The sequence below is a fragment of the Equus przewalskii genome, chromosome 1 (genome assembly GCF_037783145.1).
Source record: "Equus przewalskii isolate Varuska chromosome 1, EquPr2, whole genome shotgun sequence".
NCBI lineage: Eukaryota > Metazoa > Chordata > Mammalia > Perissodactyla > Equidae > Equus > Equus przewalskii.
Window position 1 is genome coordinate 4,067,463 of NC_091831.1, and position 17,703 is coordinate 4,085,165.

The 17,703-nt window shown below is 45.1% G+C and overlaps 1 protein-coding gene across 6 annotated transcripts in view; it reads right to left on the minus strand.

Moving 5' to 3' along the window:
* Window positions 1-17,703, minus strand: part of MGMT (O-6-methylguanine-DNA methyltransferase) — a 301,256-nt gene that overhangs the window by 252,812 nt on the left and 30,741 nt on the right. For 2 of the 6 annotated variants that reach the window (XM_070564368.1, XM_070564135.1), the window contains exon 2: window positions 16,879-17,019. The exons of the other annotated variants lie outside the window; for them this stretch is intronic. The gene's annotated coding sequence lies outside the window, so the exon portion shown is untranslated. The remainder of the gene's footprint in view (window positions 1-16,878; window positions 17,020-17,703) is intronic. 6 annotated transcript variants of the gene reach the window in all.

A 17,703-nucleotide genomic window follows, 5' to 3' on the forward strand; every position in this document is an offset into this window, starting at 1 on the left:
CACCACCGGGTAGCGGGGAGGCCAGTGGGAGGTGGACAGTGAGCAAGTTCATGACATGCACCCGAGAGCCCTTTCTGAGGCTGGGGATGGCTTTCCACGGTACCAGAAACATTTCCCTGTAACAATACCCCTTCCCTGACTATTGGAAATAAGCAGAGGGAGCCAGCCCACCCACCAGAGCAGCATCAAGGACACTGGAAGTATATGCTCAACAGTCCATTCAGAAACTGCCTCGTGCTGTCCAGGAGCTAGGATGGGGAGAGGCTGGGAAACGTCCAGGCTGAGCTCTGGGTATGAGATCATTTCAAGGGCCCAGGCGTGGCAATGCCCGTCAACTCAAAGCACTGAAACGCTTACCTGAGGCTGGAGCGTGAGCAAGCCTCCCACCTGATGACACTCAAGCCACAGGTGTGGATATCAAAGAGCTGGCCAGTGAACAGACACTGAAGTTTCTAACCCCATATTTTCCAACAGTTGGGATTTGCATTTTGACACTCTGTAAATTCTCTAAGGTCTCCACTTTCACGATGGCTCACTTCCTTCCATTTTTGCTATGGGTGTACATAATATTAGTGAACCATCAAAACAACAGTAAAAATCTGGTTGGGTTTCCAAAGAGGAAGAAAATGAGTAAGTACCAATGTCCGTCACTTTCATAACAAGCAAGAAGTACAGGACCCAAATCCACAAAATGTTATTTAGGGGAGGGCACCTGTTTCCAAAGTTGCTTCGTACTGATTCAAGTTTTTTATTAAAATTAATCTGATGAAAGTCTGAAGCAGTGAATTTCCATTTAAGAGGACGCTTGACCACATCTGGAAAGGGAGAGTAATTTGCTCCGTGATTTCCTTTCTGCTCTTCAGTGACTCGCCTGGGCCCAGCCAGCTCTCACCCATTCCTCACACGGCTCCGTTAATCACACCCAATTTCTGGAGGTGCCATGCCAGGTAAGGAAGGAGGACACGCCTGCCCCGTCCATGCGCTCCACCCCACAGTGAGGCTCCCAGGGGTACGTCGCTATGTCTACAGCCCCTACTAACCCTCCCCAGCTCTGGTGAGCAACGCCTCTCCGAGAACCCCTGCAACAGGATCTCAACTGTGAACGTACCCCTCCATAGCAACATGCTTCCAGCAGCAAAGCTGCACGTCAGCTGTGACGAGATGCTCCCCCGCCACACAGAAGGCAAGGAGCTGGGCCACCAATGGAGCTTCTGAGTGGAGCTGTGCAAACGGCAGGAGGGGCTGGGGGGAGCGGTCAAATGCTTAAAGAACTAATACACAAGGTAGATGCTTAAGCCAGGCACCAACATGGAGTCAGGCTAGTCGCACCCCAACACGCAGACATCCTAGACAGAATTCAAGTTTTCAAAGACTTCACCAGGAATCCATTCTGTCCCTGATGATCACCACTCATCACTGAAAAAAAAGACCCTTCAAGGAGCAGCTGCTTTGCTCTTTCACTTACCATGAATTTCTTAGTAGTAAGCAGAGACATTCAAATGTACATTTGGGAGAAGAACGTATCCCTGACGTTAAGAGGTTCCCTCCGGTCAATGCAGGTCACTCTACTCCTCAGAGAAACGTTCTGCAAGGTACACCTGCGTTTACCATCTAGAGACCCACACTTACACTGCAGTTTTTACCCCTTGATGTCAAACCGCTCACACAATGGTTCGAGAAGTCAAGGTCTGGAGCTAAGGCTTAAATGCTGGCCACACTCAAAGATAGACCAATACTGAGCCAGATCTAGAACCGGCTGCCCTGTCACGCTCAAATGTACCCTTATCAAGGGGAGCGTAGTTACTACGCAAGCACCCATTTTGCGTTTAATTAGTCAACTTAAGGACTCGACTTGAATGTGGAACTATAAAGTAGCAGGACTGGGCTCCCATGCCCACCCCAGGTAACCTACATAGCTTATCCAGAGAAGCAATGTCCTTCACCTGGTCCTCTCGGAAATCCGTTCCCAGTCTAAGCTCCTGGAACTGACTCACAAGTGTAGTCACGAACACGGAATCAGGCCTTTCTCCCTTGCATTCTGCATGTCTCACCCTGTTCAAACCATCTCCCCAGCTGGACTGTGAGCTCTCGGTGCCCAAAGCAGGGGCCGGGATGCCCTCTGCCTCTGCCTTGGGCTTCCACGTGTGGCTAAGGAAGCGGCATGGGCCATGCATATGCCCTGCACCTCTGAGACGTGACCTCTGAGAAAAGAGGGCCATGTTGCACCTCTAGGAGGGCATGCTGCTGGATGGTCAGCTCGCCCCTGAACCTCCTCTACTCCCTTGGCCCTGGGTTGCCCCCCTCCCTGTCCCCTGGCCACTGAGGAGCTGGGCAGCAGAGAGGGGCAGATCACACCCCAGGCCATGTGAGTCTGCTGGGGACACGTTAGAGTCAGACGGCACCCCAGTAACTGACAGGGCTCAGGAAATCCTGTGCCGCCCCCAACACGAATCAGTCCACGAATCAGCTGGAGTGTTAACAGCAAGGGATACAGTGAAGCCATTTCTGGGTACTGGGATCTGCTCACTGTATGCAAAAGAGGATGGAGGCATCGGATTAAACTAGGAGGAATTTTAGTGGTTTAAATAAAAATTTAATGTTTAATATAGAAAAATCATCTTTGTTCAAGTTATTTGATTTGAGACACTTGTTATATACATGGAGAAGATATACATAAAATCCACATTTATACAGAGAATCTATGTTTCAATAAAAACAAAGACCAACTCATAACCAATTTATCTACAAATGACACAATGACTAAGTATTGTGCAAATATTGTTCCTTGGAAATACAGATTATTACAAAATCATATGTAAGCTATACCCAATCTTTGTTCAAATAATTGATTGATGTAATCATATCTCTCTCATATGTTCTTCTACCATGAGGAAAACCTCTATAGTATATGTCAAAAACTAACAAAAATGTAAACTTTGAGAACGTTATGCAAAATTTAGCTGGTACATTTTATCTAAATTACAGCAGAATGAATTCAAACAACATTCACAGATGAAAATATCATGAATCTGTGATGTTAATTTCAAAGGTACCTTGAATTAGAAGAAAAATGCAGACTGTCACAGAATGAAAAAGCTTTGATAATAAACTACTCCTTTAACTCTGAGAACCTAACTGATTAGTGAGCAAGCTAACATTAAATGCCTATCTTTTTTTTTTAAAGTCTTTTAAAAAAGGATACTGCCATTTTCTCCATTTCTACAAGACTATCCACAGGCTTGAGAACATACTGACTGTAACGACGGCACAAAGGCAAGTCAGGTGGAACCTGGAAGCATCTGTCCGAAGGCAGAAACACACAAACTTACTCATGAAGGTATTGACAAGCATCCTGATAAAACACTGGATTGTCACTTTCCCTGGTTTTACAATGCCCTTTAGAACGTCAAGATATTATATTTTTCATTTTTTTCCTATTCTGAACACCAAGGCGAGGAGAGTTTCTGGAATTGCTTTTGTGGTGCCCAAGGGTCTGCAGGAGACCCCAGGCTACGACATATCTCCCTCACCCACAGGGAGGGCACCGTGCTCCTCCTCAGGCCCTCCTGCCCAGGGATGGCTTCTAGGCAGCTGGTCCAGTAGACCTGGGTGGGGCCATGCTGGACGAATGACCAGGTGGGTTAGGTACAATATCCCAGATAGTCCTTAAGTTTAAAAGTTATCAAATATATGTCTTTCTATTGTGGTAAAACACACATACTATTTATCATTTTATGTTTTTAAGTATACAATTCAGTGTCATCAAATACATTGACAATGTTGTGTGATCATCTACCTATACTCAAAACTTATCATCCTCAACAGAAACTCTGTCCCCACTAAACACTAATTATCTCCCTCTCCTCCGCCCAGCCCCTGGAAACCACCATTCTGCTTTCATCTCTGTGATCTGACTACTCTCGGTACTGCCTATAAGTGGAGTCATACAGTTCTTGTCCTTTAGTGTCTGATTATTTCACTGAGCATAAGGTCTAAAAGGTTCATCCATGTTGTAGCATGTGCCAGAATTTCTTTCCTTTTTAAGGCTGAATAATACTCCACTGTGTGGATATATCCTGTTTTGTGGTTTATCCATTCATTCCTTGATGGACGTTTGGGTTGTTTCCAATGTTTGACTATTGCGAATCATGCTGCTATGAACACTGGTGTACAAACATCTATTTGAGTCCATCTTCTCAATTCTTCTGGGTATGTGCCTAGCAGGGGAATTGCTGGATCATATGGTAATTCTACAGTTAACTTCTTGAGGAACCACCATATTGTTTCCTGCAGCAGCTGCCCCATTTTACATTCCCATCAACAATACACAAGGGTTCCAATTTCTCCACATCCTCACCAACATTATAAAAATTATTAAATACACTTCTTACACTCAGGACACTGAGTGGTACAGACTATACTTCAACAATTTTTTTTTCACATTACTAGCCCACAACTCAATCTAACAACCGGACTGGTTGTTTCCTGAGAATTCCTGCATTGTGTGTGCCAGGCTCTCTGGTTATTTCTTCTCTAATCTTCTTACAAGAACCCTGCGAATTAGCCACATTCATTTCTCTGACAACAAAAAATCTGAAGCTCAAAGACACAGAAGTGACTTTCCCAGCGCCCATGGTGGGTGAGTAACAGGGATGGGGCTGTTTGACTCCAAGGCTGAATATGCACTGGGGTGAGATTAGTTTAGATAAAAGTTTATTAATTATGGATTAAACTAACACATAACAGAAAAAATAAAATGAACATATCAAATATCAAACACTTGCCTCCACCAGAATTCCTTCGGACAAGTCTACAACTGGTGTTTAATCAGAACCAAGTTGACGTAAAGGAAATCTTAAGGAAGCACTACTCCAGGCAGCCCATAAACTCGTGGAATTGCGATGGCTGAGCAAAGGGCAGCTCAAGTGAACAAGATGTGGGATCGCTGCCGACACCTGGCTGCCCCTATTCTGTAGGTGTGTGAGGGTAGAATTGAGGCCTTGTTTCTCTCTGCCTCCCCTGAGTCCTGGCATACTGTATCTGCAGAGCAGACACTCAGTAAATTGAATTTGCTGCCCTTTCTTGCCAGCCACACACCCAGGACCAAGACTGCTTTAAATCCTTGACCTGGGAAGACAATAGCCAGACCCAGTCCCAATGAGGAGAGACAGCGCTGGGGAGGAATGCACCCCAGGAGAGCTCATTCACTCCGGGCAGCCAATCACGGGGTCTCAGGAATGCAGATTCTGACTTGGCAGGAGCGAGTGGGCAGCTCTAGAGCTGTACAGACAACCTGCGTCTAGTCCCTTCTCTGCGGGCTCGGAGCCCTTCCACGAACTGTCTGGAGATCTGCTGCCCTTTGTATATACTAAGCCCCCGGCTGTTCCCCAGGCATCCCTGAGAAGGTCTCCGTCTCACTCTAAAGACCTGACAGCCAGGGGAATGTGCTTCTGTTAAACAGAGCACTCAAACCAAAGCCCAAGCGATGCCTGGAGCCGTTCCTGTGCACCCCATCACACCCGTGGCCACTAAGAAGCTCTGCGGCACTGCTGGGCTGTTTCGAGCCCCTTTAAAGAAAGCGTGTGCCCCTATGTGGAACACCAGCTTCATTTACTTCCTGCACCTAAGTCCCTCATCTATTTCTTATGTAGTTCTCATTTTCCTAAGTATGTACATTTCTGTAAACCTCCTAAAATTCTTTCTTGGCACATATCTGATACAGATCAATAAAATTACTAAACTAACCGAAATAACCAGCAAGCCTAAGATTTATGACAGAGCTTTAGAACTGTCAGCCATATTTCCAATATATTCAATATTTCACCCATTCTCACACATCAATTCCAGTGTCCTCCCCAAGATAAGTGGTTCCCACCATATTTTTCATGAGCAAAATCCCTCTCTAAAGGGCATGTCCAGGACTCATTGTGTGATTCTGCAGTGTGCTCAGTCCCATGATGGCCGCAGCACAGCGAGATGGTGAGGTCCGGCTCCCTGGCCCGCACCCCATCTCCACTGCCGCCCCGACATGTGGCAGAGGGCTCAGATACAAGAGGCACTGGGGAGGTGCCCCTGTCCGCACCCCGCACCAGGACAGGCCCCTCACACTGCTCAGAGGGGCAGCAGGGAGAGCAATGTAGGATTTGTGCAACCTCTGCCAACACTTCACCCACTCTCACACATCAATTCCAGTGTTTTCCCCAAGATACGTGGTTTCCCACAAAATCACATTTTTGACAAGTGTATTATATTTTAGCCTCTATGAAATATCCAACAAAGATTCTCCAATGAATCATTTCTGTGGTGCCCAATATCAAGATTTCCTTTTCTTAGCTGACCCCACTTGGCAATGCTGGCGTCCTTTGGGTGGCCTGTGGTCTTCCCAGATTGGAGAAGAGGGCTCCCCTTTGTATGTACACATGCAGCACGCCAGGCGGCGCAGCCGGGGCTGGCTCGGGCCCGCTGCTGGAGACGTGCGAGCTCGGCACGGCTGGGCGCCTCTGCGAGTCTGCTTCCAGCGTGTGCACTGAGGGGGCCTCAACTTCCTTCTCAACACTAAGCCTGAGGATTCTGCCCAGCTCCTGGGGAACGGAGCCCAGTCCAGGGTGTACCTAGACCCTCTGCTCTTCTTCCTCTTAACTGCTGGCTCTGGAGCAATTTAGTGTCACCCTTTCATCAAAAGCTGGTAGACAAGAGCAGCTTTTTAATACTTAAAAGTTATATTTTTTAAAAAAAATTTTAATATTACATATATAGATTTCAACAAACCAAGCAAACTTTATATCCCAGGATCATATATAACGAAGGAAAAGCTAAACAGACAATAGTTAGAGAAAAGAATTGTCTGGCAGAGTAGAACTACTTGTCTAAAGTCACCTCTGAATAAACTGGAAAACACAACACAGTAATTACACCATCTCTAAATCATCCTACAGTAGATATTAGCTGAAGGTTTAGTCATTCTATCAATTTTAAACAACGTGGAACTAAAATAACTAACTACTATTACTGTAAAGTAGTTTCTACTTGGTATAACACAACTTTTTCTACAAAAATAACATGAGAGTACAAAGAAATATTACTGTGCCAGGCAAACAAAAAGAGAAAGAGCCCACAGAGATGGGGGGCCACGCAGGCAGGTGCGGTTCCCGGGTCTGTGATGTGCACAGAAGACACAGTTTTGCATTGGCCTCGGGGGGCAGGAACCGCCATGTGTACCATCTGAACAACAGCTCGCACACTGTGGGAACGCAGTAAGAAGTAAATCGTCATGAGTAAACTTCATCCCACAGCTTAAGGCAATATATATTCCAGACACTTTTGGGAAGCAATAATAAATATCTCCTATGAGAAAGGCAAGAATTTCAACCCAAGAAGAAAAAGCACACAGAACCCTTGTGAAGCCAAACGACGGCAGGGATTCTTAGCTTCACGTGGAGATGACACAACTGCCTCCACGAACCACAGCCTGTCAGAGCTCCTTTCTTGAAACAACTGGCCAAATTATTTGATTTCGCTCAATTTCATTTTATTGATTAGTTCTCTGAAATAAGTAATTAGCAATATCCACAAAACCTTCTTCATGACAGAAAATACTACCTTCACTTCTTTCAATCAGGCGAGCAATCTGGCCTGAGATGTCTATTTAGCCCGGTTTTCCAAATTAATTAAATCTACCCTATACCGAGCGGTCAGCACACGCTCACTAAGACATGCTCGACCTTCTCCTCCCACAGCATAAACCCTGCACTTCTCACCTCCCGATACACCCTGTATTGTACGTGAAGATGATCTGGCATGCACTCGCCTCTCTTCCAGCCCCCAGTCCTCACAACCCCCTCCCCCTTCCTCTGAGAGCCTCTGGCATGGACTCTCTCGGCACAACTGTCCCCTCCAGACCGTCTAAAACAGACCGTGCATGATGCTTCCTAGACGCACCTCATCACAGATGAGGCCGCAGGTCTCCAGCAGGGGCCTCTCAAAGGCGGAGTTGGTGAGGGGAGGCCGGGTTGATGGCGGTATGGCCTTAGAATCACCTGGAAGAGGGCTTCACACTACCATCTAACCCGACCCCCTTTGGCAATCGGGCCATGACAATGGGCCAGGGACAGACGCCGGCTGAGGCGCACTACTGGGCTCCACCACGAGATCCTGACAGTTAGGGGGCCTCTCCCTGGAGAGAGAGCCAACTTGCTCAGAGAAGGAAACAGCAGACTCGCCAGAGCAAACGTGTCAGACAACAGAGGTGCCAGCCACCCCCTGTAAAGGGCATAATATACCACCCGGAACGGAGTGGGTGAGTAAATATTTTATCTTTGATTCAAAGCCTAAAACCTATGGCAGAATAAAAAGAACAGCTTTAGGCTGTTTCCTGGCTGCTGAAACTTAACAGAAAAAATGTATTGAAAGCAGATCCATATTTACTTTGGGGGACTGAAAGGTTTTTCCATCCTACACGTAACTAATACAATCAAAATACTAGCAAACACAACACAATCGTAAGAAATAAGAGCGTGAGGCCGGATGATAAAAAGGTGCACAGAAACCATCTGTCATTTGCCCCATTCACTGGAGCCTCTGCAAACGAGCTTCCAAGAGCTCAGATCATAAATACACTTCTCGGCCTTCCCTCCCCCAGCGCCTGAGTGCAGGGCTTCATAGTTAGTGGAAAGGCTCATTCCTGGGCTTCCCCCGTCCTCAACTCAGCAGTATGCCCCTCAGATCAAGACTGAGAGCCCCATCTCCTCCAGGAGGGCCATTTTCCACCCAGGCCTCGGCACGGGCTCTATGGTCACGGGGAAGCTCTGACCAGGTGGCCTTTCTCCATGTGGAAACTGTCTGGGCTTCCTTGAGACAGAACCCGCCACACCTCCAGACCACCCCTCCTTCACCCCGTTATCCTCCGTCTACATGCTGTCACAGAGGAAGGTTTGACATTGATACCTCAGAGCACAATGATCAAAAATGAGCACAGTGCTCCCTCCTTCAGGGAGCAGTCCCCAAGGACGCGGGGTGGGGAGGTACAGAGACAGGAGCACAGCAAAGCCAACGCGGGGTGGGCTGGCGTCAAGGTGACTGCACTGACAGCTTGGGACACTTCAGTGCTTGGCCTACATGGTCCCCCCTTGACAGACATGCTCTCCCCTGGTCCTCACAGCCCCGTCTTGCCTGGGTCTCCACTGTAACCCTACAAGCACTGCAGTATTAAAAACCCACTTTAGAGACAGGGAAACTGAGGCTTATGGGGATCTCGTGTGACCTGGTCTAGGACATTCAGCTACCAAGCGGCAGAGCTAAGACTGGAATCCTGCTTCAGTCTGGCTTTAGGACTCATTCCCTTAACTATACGTGTTGCCCCCAAAAAGACGCAGAGAAATATCTTCAGAAAAGAGTCCATGAGAAGCAAGACATCCAAACCAAGGACCAAGGAAATCTTTATGGGAGGAGTTTTGAAGGATGAGGAGGAGTTCAGAAAGGTTGATTGAGAAGTGGAAGAAATGGAGTGTGCAAAGATAGAGAGAAAAGAGAAACACGGGGCATGGAGTTCCACAAACAGTGAGTAGATGGTTGGACGGACAGATGACAAGTCAATGAATGAGAGGATGCAGCTGGGCAGGCCGAGGCCTTGAGAGCAGTGTGAGGACTCGGGACCTGGGTGTCACAAGAGCAGTGAGGAGTGCTGAGCAGGACAGTAAGTGCCACATGGACGCTCAGAGGTAACCTGCAGGCTATTGGTCATCTCACCTGCCCTGCCCTACGGCAGCTGAGGAGAGAATGGAGAGGCGCGGGAGTCTCAGAAAAACCACGGCGCTAGGATACTCTGTGGTGGGGGTGGGGGTGGGCGAGGCATGAGCAAAGTGAAGGAGGAGTCAAAGACGGCACTGAAAGAACCCTGCCTGAGGGCAGGGGATGCCGCTGCTAGAAACACGGCAGGCAGGGAGACCCAGGGGCTGGACGGGGAGCCGGCAGCGCTTTCAACAAGTCATCCACAGCACCACCGAACGGTGTCTGCCCAGGCAGGACTGACAGGCGACACCAGACCACAGTTGTGGGGGCAGGTCACAAGTGCCGTGGGATGTTTTCCGGCATCCCTAGCTTCCACCCACTGGATGCCAGGAGCACCTCCTCAGGATGACAACCAAAAATGTCTTCAGTGACAAATGTCCCCTGGGGGCAAAATCACACTCAGTTAGAACCACTGGTCTAATGAAGGGAAACTGAAAACAGCTAGAATTTCAAGTCAAAGCAAGGCAGAGAGGCACGGCAGAGCTCCTGTCCCACGTCCCAGTGACTCCCAGGCCCACGTGTACTCAGCATTGCCCTCGAGGGACAAGGGCGGTCACCTCAGCTTCCATGTTACTCTTCTGAGCAAGTAAGGAAGGGTTTTTCCAGTGCAAAATCCAGTGCAATCAAAGAACCAGGCACACATGGAAATAAGACACCATGAGCAAAACAAGCAAACCCGAAACAGTAGCAGCTGAGAGCACAGATTTATCAGGCACAGACATAAAGCAACGCAACCATTTTCAGAGAAACAAAAGTCCAGCCTGAATATGCCCATGTTAAGACCAAGAGCCACCATGTAACTGAGCTCCATGATACAGCCCTTAGAATTCAGCCTGGAGTCATAAAGTTAAAAAAAAATCAGAATACTCCATTTTTATTTTATATAGTATTACATGATATTAAAACACACTGCTTGATATTTGATATTTTAGTAGGCCTACCTTTTAACATATAAATGCATGCCAGGCTAATCGCAAAGCCCTTTTGTATTATATTGTTTCCATTTCTGTCTAAACCAAGGGGCCCAATAGGCTAATTTAATGGTATACAGCTTATCAATGGACTAGAAAACAGAAGATGCTACAAGAGATGCTTATCTACCACTAATCCCCTTACTTCACTTGAATTTTCTAAATTCCACTTACTGTGTCTGGAAAAATTCCCACTGCTTCTATTTTTCTGGGCAAATTCCACCAATTATATTTTCCCTAGGCATATTCACTCCCAATTCTTTATTCACTTTAGGAAAACAGCAGACCAGTGTCATCCTCCCAAAATCAGCAGTAGGACACACACACACTGCTAGTGTGAGCCTGTGACACTTTAAAGTCAGCCTTAGTTTCCAAAGCATCTTCCACGGTCTTTGCCATATGTCATACAAATCACCAGTACTAGAAACTTTGTTACCAAGTCAGAAAAAAACAAAACACCCACCCACTCACACAGACCTGGAGATAGTGAGGTCCAAATGGTGGTGGAGGGTGCCAGGGTGCAACCAGTCACCACATACGGGGTAGCTGGACTTCAGGGCCACTTCCCTCCCACCCATCTGGAAAACTGGAAACTTCAGTATCAGGCTGCCCCTGGTGGCCAGTGATGGCACAGGCCCCTCATCAGGAGGGTGCTTGGGAAGTTTCCAATCTAATCACAACCTGGCTGGGGTCTGACACTCACCCTAATTAGAGTCCTCTCCATTCATTCTTAACAGTGGGGTATTGGCAATTCGGAGGCATTTTTGTCTGTCACAATGACTGCAGGAGCTATTAACATGTAGAGGGCAGGAATCAGGAAGGTAGAATGTTCTGGAATATGTGGGACCACCCTGGACAACAGAGAGTCACCTGCACCCTGCAATACATTCAGGTCTAAAGTCAATCTGAACCTAGAGCATAACTCCATTTAGCATGTAACCATGCAGAATTTTGGGGGCAGTTTTAATATACACAGGCTTTTCCAGGAATGCACCTAGCCTGCAACTCAAGGGAAAGATGGACTCCATTTTCTTTGGAACTTTACAAAAAGTTGTCCACCGTATTGGAAAAAATCGCAACGCTAATGTCCACACTGACCAGATCATGAATCGCCATTCGACAAAACTGAGTCTGTGCAGCTGTTGCGCTCCAGGGGCACACACCCACTTACTTCATCATGCGTTCTAGCACAGCCCTGCCCAAGCATTTCTGTCTGAATACACAATTTTACGATAAATGACCGCCCTTTTGTTTATATCTTAAAGTTTTTTTAAATAGTATATGTAGCTAGATATTATCCATGAATTTCATTTTCAGGATTGTGAAAGGAAGGTTATAAACGATTTATTTACAAGGGGGCACTGGCTATGATACTGCTGAAAACTATTAGGTCCAATGAGAAATTCCCAGTACATAGGCAAAGACAGGGAAACAAAACACATTGATGAGAATCTTCCTTACACTTTTTTAAAACAATTAACTAACATTCAACTTTTGATATCTAAATGATTTAATCAAATATTTTTTTAAAGCCTGTAACATTCAGACAAGGGGCAATGCTGAAAAGAGAGTAAAACATTCAAGCCCCCTGGATCCGACAGAATTCCAAGTCAGCTTCCATCTGAGTATTAGAAGAGTTGAAGCCAGAATCGCTAAATAAAAGGTAATGCAAGTAGGCATAACACAATAAAAGATATTACCTTCCAAACGCATTATTGTTGCCAATTATAAGAATCACTTCAACTTAATTTCAAAAGCACAATCACCCTCAACAGAAACAGTCTCTTTTTTAAATTTCAGGGAGTATTACATTAAGGCAATAACTCACCTTCCAGCTATAATATCACCCTCCCTTATTGCAACACTACATTTCATAAATACTTCTCATCGACAAGTCAAGCTAATTCAGGTTAATTTTATTGTATTTTGGTGCTATCTCACATTTGTGTGCAATTACCTTTATCATTTTATTGCCACGGCAGAAAGTAATCAGAACAATTATTTGAAAACGGAGGTTTATAAATTCTAAATCACAGTTGCTGGCATTTTTGATAAAACAGCAGCTTCATCTCGGGAAGTGGCAGGGACACGGGATAAATCATGCATCAGTCAAGTGTAGCTGACCCCCAAGTGCATTGCACAATATCAGAAGTGCTTCCAAAGAAACTTTCCAGCATCATCCATCATCCTTCATAATACTAAAATAGCTACACACCTGAAGAATAGAAGCTAGAGGATAATAAAAAAAAAGATTCCAAGCAGTGTGGGCAAAACCATTAACTGTGCTCCCGTTAAACTGTAAGATATGGCCTATGCACATAAACAAATATGACTTTACAATAACTCTAAATATCTGTATTCATATTCGTCAACTCAGTTTTAAATATAAATGAAATATGGAGTAGAGTCATAAAAAGAAAAAGTGCATTTCTAGCCTACATGCATTTTTATGTTCTGTTTGGGTACGGCTGCTTTTAAAATCACTGTCTCTGTAAGGTCTGCGTGGGTAATACTGGATACCCACAGTCAGCGTATTACTGAGTGTCTACAGCCGTTCTCTGCTCCTCATTTCCTCCAAAAGTTTATTGCTTAAGAAAAAAAGAATGTAACTTGATTTTAAAGACAAGAATAAAGGGAGACATCTTTAAGTTCACACATTGGTTTTCCCTAAGTTAATTACAAGTGACAGGGCGCACTGAAGTTACACAGGCCATTAGGAAGGCATCTGGCCCGGTCCCCAGTCACACATCTTTACACGGGGGAAAATCGCCTTGGACCTCAGCTGCAGCCTTCTTTAGGGAAAGACAACTACCACATCACACCATGCATCTCTGGCATATACTATCATACCCTATTTTAACTCATTTTTATAAAGCAAAATAAAATAACCATGTGATCAGTTATTACCTTTTACGTCAAAAAGCAAATACCCCAGAAAAAGCAGCCTTCTGCACCTTTGTAGGCAACCTCATGTCAACAGACTATCAAAAGGTATAGCTGGGTAGGAATGAAATTTATTAGCTGCATACGTCTGACACTGGGCCAGGTGCTTCACATACGTTATCTCATTTACTCCTCCCAGCAACCCTAAGGTAGAGCAAATTACTTATAGATAAGAAAACAGATTGAGGGGTTAAGTAACTTGCCCAACGGCACAGCACATAGTGGCAGGTGGGTACTCAAGGTCAAATCTCACATACTTCAAAACCAGACCCACAACTCTCTCCCAGACACACGCATTCCACACTGCATCAGTCAGAACAGCTCAGTTATCCTGCGGTGACAAATGCCACCAAATTCCACTGTGGATCTGGGTTAATCTCCAGATAGGAGCCACCATGTGGGACTTATAACCAAATAGGCCGCTTCAATCTGGTGGCCTCTCCAGGACATGACACGCTAGCCTGACTGCCACAGCAGGAGGGAGCACGGGGCATCACGCACAGGGGTTTAAATGCTTCCACTCTCCCTGGAATAAGAGCTAGACATTTCAAAAGGATGTCCAACAATTTTCAATCTTCATCTGATGAAAACTGACAACAATAAGTTTGTATTTCTGTCAGCTAAGTTTTATAGTCCTTTGCCACCAACAAACCCAATTCCAGTAAAAAAAAAAACTTCATGAAATATGTGTCAGGTATAAGGTCCTACATAACACAGTATCCACAAAGACACATAATACTTGAAAACTTCTGTCACACCTCTAAGCATGAATACTGTATGGCCCCTGATATATTAAAGTACAATTAGACCTTTTAAAGGTTTTCATGTTCATCTAATGAATTTTCAATATCTCTGTTTACAAAAAAGAGGAAAAAGAATCACAATGAATCACATGTAGTAAAAAAAAGTACCAACTCAACAAAAAATGGGAATTAAAATAAAATGGGTTAACAACAACAAAAAAACCCTAAATTAGTAGAGAATGCTATGAAAGGAAATTATTATCCTTCACATAAAATAACATTAGAGGTGGGCCGGCCCAGTGGCCTATGGTTAAGTTCACACACTCAGCTTAAGCAGCCCAGGGTTTGAGGGTTCGGATCCTGGGCACAGACCTACACACCACTCATCAAGCCATGGTGTGACGGCATCCCACATACAAAACAGACGAAGACTGGCACAGATGTTAGCTCAGGGACAGTCTTCCTCAAGCAAAAAGAGGAAGACTGGTAATGGATGTTAACTCGGGACCAATCTTCCTCACCAAATAAATAAATAAATAAATAATATTAGAGAACCCTCACTGTTTCTTTTATTTCTTCTCAACATGCACCATGTGGATATTTGAGAAATAAGCTAATTAGCTGCTTCACCTATTTGGAAACATGCCATCATATTTTAAAACAAAATTATTTCATTTTCTGTCTATTCCAGTAGAAATGTCAACTCATGGTTCCTAACCATGTTTACATGAGCAGTTAAAAGAATTCTGAAGACTACCTTTATGCCAAGCAAGCATATGAAATACTCTCCTTCACAAACAGGATTTCGAGTATGAGGCCCATCCACGCTAGTGACCGCAACACAATGACGCAGGTTTACCAGGGTCTGTTTGTTCACAAGACCCCATTACTTAAGCAAGTGTACTGCAGATCACAAGAGCCAGGTTTCTCACTGCCGGAGAAGGGAGGTACAGATAAGGAAAGGGGAAGGCGAGAATGAAACCTGTTGTGTTAGAGTCGGACAGGAGGTATCAGGACAAACTCATAGTTTTTAATATGCATGCAAATGACAGATACAGAAATAAATACAAGATGCATCATGATGTGCATGCATGGGTCGGTGTACCTACATGGATCTCCTAGCTCTGTCCACTGGGAGGGGCCACAAGCACAGCACCTCAGCAGCAATGAGCACACCTGTAGCCAGATCTTGGCTTCTAAATATCATTTTCCAGGAAAAGGAACTCGGGCTCCCTGGAGAAGTGACTGAATCCAGACTGGGGCAGAGAAAACACAAGATAAGCTTGGATTACACTGTGGTGCCAGAAAGTAAGAAAGTGCTAGAAAAAAGATGGGCATGTCAAAAAGACACAGGAGCCAACCTCAAGGAGCTCCTAAGAGCCAAAGTTGAAACTATTTGAGTAACAACATAAGTAATGACAATATGGGACTACAACCCATAATATAAAATAAATATGCATGAGTCCATACTAATATAAATAATTCACTGAATAAACAAATAACTGACAGAGAAAGAGCAGCTCTTCCACACAGAAGAATTCCATCTAGTAAATGAAGAAAGAAGGAAGGAAATATAAAACATTAGGCAAACGACACAGTAATAATTGTTGCAGGCAAAATACAGCAACAAATGCTGAAATTCGTGGGTGAAAGCATGCAGAGGACCAAGATATCTGCAGGGTCTCAAAAGACCTACCCCAAGATTTGTATTAATTATAAAGGAGAACATAGTGACTTTATAATTGGAGAAACATGATAGATTCCACCCTAACCGAGTGACCACGGTGAGCATCACCAGTACGTGACATCTGAACATCACACGCCTCATGATGTGGTGCCTTGAGAGGCAACGTCACTTCTGTGCTCTTCTCAGGGAACCACGACCCTCAACCTAATCACGAGTCAACATCACAAACCCAAACGAGAGACGTTCTACTAAATAAGTGACCAATGCTCTTCGAAAGTGTCCAGGCCACAAAAAGCAGGAAAGAGGGCCTGTCACAAACTAGAGACGAAGGAGATGCAATGACTAAATGCCATATGGGGCCTTGGACTGGATGGCAGGACAGAAAAAGGACTTTAGTGGGAAAACTGCTGAAATTCAAACAAGGTCTGTAGTATTACACAATACTAATTAATACTAATTAACATACTGATGCCTTGTGCATTAACTCCCTGGTCGTGGTAGCTGTACAAGGCTATAGACAAGGGTGACGTAAGACAGTAAGCAGGTACAGCAGGTGAAACTAGGCAGATGGTGAACAGAAACCTTCTATGCTACTTGTGCGACTTTTCTGCAAGTCTAAAATTATTCAAAATAAAAAGTCAAGAAAACCCCATTCCACTGACAGGTCTGTACACGGAGGGTCTATCCTGACACTACAGACCTGGCAGTCGAGAAATAGGGAGATGAGACCGGGGAGGACCAGGCTCACCTGCAGGGCCTTTACGGTGCCCTCACTGCTGACGGCGTGCTGTGCTGGCCAGGGAAGGCCGGCAGCTGGGCATTCACATTCTCAGTGAAAAGCCTCCCCTCAGCCTCTGAGATTCAGAACCATGACGCTGCATGTCTGCCTCTGAAACACGCGGGCACAGAGATTCAGGTCTGGAAAGGGGATGTGAGTTGTGGCTGGGAGATAAAAAGGTTAAATAGATCATAAATTAAGATTATTGTCAGCTGGCCAGCAGCTTTCTATCACATTATAAATCAGACTAAAAAATGAGGCTCCTCCTGTTTAAAATCAGAACCATTCAGAATATTCGCTCCATAGCTTCAACTCCAACAGGCCCCTCTGCCAAAAGAAGAAAAGAAAAAATGAATACACCAAGACTACTATACTCAAAAGGGGGAAAAGGTAGAGATTATGTATGAGTTTATTTAAAACACGACTGTGGAGGATATTTCTCCCTGTATTTTTTTCCAGAAACATCCAGACCATGGAAACAGGCAGCATTGGTGCACCATCCTGGATTCTACCGTTGCACAAGCTGATGTGATGGAAACTGGGAGACCCTGGCCCAGACTTCACGACCCTGAGTGGGTTCCAGGTCAGGCCACAATACAAAGATGCAAATGATGGTCAGAGACAGCTACCAATATTTTATTTAGATATTTTTATAAGGAAGCCAGAGGTTGAAAGCATGGCTAGGATAACTATACAAATTTTGATTTTACTAAAATGCTCTGGTCCTTGAGCCAAGGTATTAATCTTGTTATAAAACTAGTCTCTCTTCTCACTGGCCATTCATTAAATTTACAT